The sequence below is a fragment of the Octodon degus genome, unplaced genomic scaffold (genome assembly GCF_000260255.1).
Source record: "Octodon degus isolate 3935 unplaced genomic scaffold, OctDeg1.0 scaffold00024, whole genome shotgun sequence".
NCBI lineage: Eukaryota > Metazoa > Chordata > Mammalia > Rodentia > Octodontidae > Octodon > Octodon degus.
Genome location: NW_004524600.1, coordinates 353,311 through 354,458, shown reverse-complemented (window position 1 = coordinate 354,458; position 1,148 = coordinate 353,311). Strand labels below are relative to the sequence as shown.

The following is a 1,148-nucleotide window of genomic DNA, read 5'->3' as shown; positions in this document are numbered from 1 at the left end:
CCATGACAAAGAACAGCTAAAAAATTTCACTATGACAAAGCCAACCTTACACAGGCTACTGAAAAATGTTCTAGAGAGGGACCAAAATGATCAGAACTCCACGAATGAGATCGGAAGCAACCAATTAAATAGGGTAAGCAATTAAACACAGGAGACAAAGGAGTAACGATAACAGGTAAATAACATGGCAACCGTAAGTCAATACATCTCAATTCTAACCATCAATGTAAATAGACTCAATTCACCAATTAAGAGAAATAGACTGGCACAGTGGATTAGGAAACAAAATCCAACAATATGCTGTATACAAGAAGCACATTTAACTCATAAAGACATTCATAGGCTGAAAGTCAAAGGATGAAACAAAATACTACATGCCCCAGCAACTCAGAAAAGAGCAGGGGTAGCAATTCTATTCTCAGTCACTCTCAACTTCAAACCAACAATGATCAAGAGAAATAAAGAAGGGCACTATATACTGGTTAGGGGAAAAATTCAAGAGGAAGAGGTAAAACTCATAAATATGTATGCGCCAAACACAGGAGCACCCAACTATATAAAGCAAATCTTAATGGACATGAAAAATCCAATACCACAATTTTAACAGGAGACCTTAACACGCCCTTATCTCCAAAAGATACGCCAACCAGACAAAAATTTAGCAAAGAAATAACAGAACTGAACCAGAGTTTGAAACAAATAGACTTGGTGGACATATACAGAGTGTTCCAACCAAACACAGCTGAATACACATTTTTATAAGCTGCATATGGTTCCTTTTCTAAAATAGACCACATACTGGACCATAGGTCATGCTTAAGTATATGCAAGAAAACAGAAATTATCCCATGCACATTATCTGACCACAGTGCAATGAAACTGGAAATAAATGACAAAAGACACCAGAAAAAAACCCTAAATAAATAGAAATTAAATGACCCACTACTCAGCAAACAATGGGTCACAGATGAAATTAAACAAGAAATTCAACAATATCTACAGTTCAATGAAAATTCAAGCACAACTTATTGTAATTTATGGGATACGATGCAAGCAGTTCTCAGAGGGAAATTCATAGCTGTGAACTCACACATTAGGAAAACAGAATGGGAACAAATAAACACCCTAATGCTGCACCTTCAACAACT

General features: G+C 36.1%; 1 pseudogene; it reads right to left on the bottom strand.

Annotated features, from left to right (window-relative positions):
• The window catches only part of LOC101566250, a 16,259-nt pseudogene that overhangs the window by 957 nt on the left and 14,154 nt on the right, over nt 1-1,148 (bottom strand).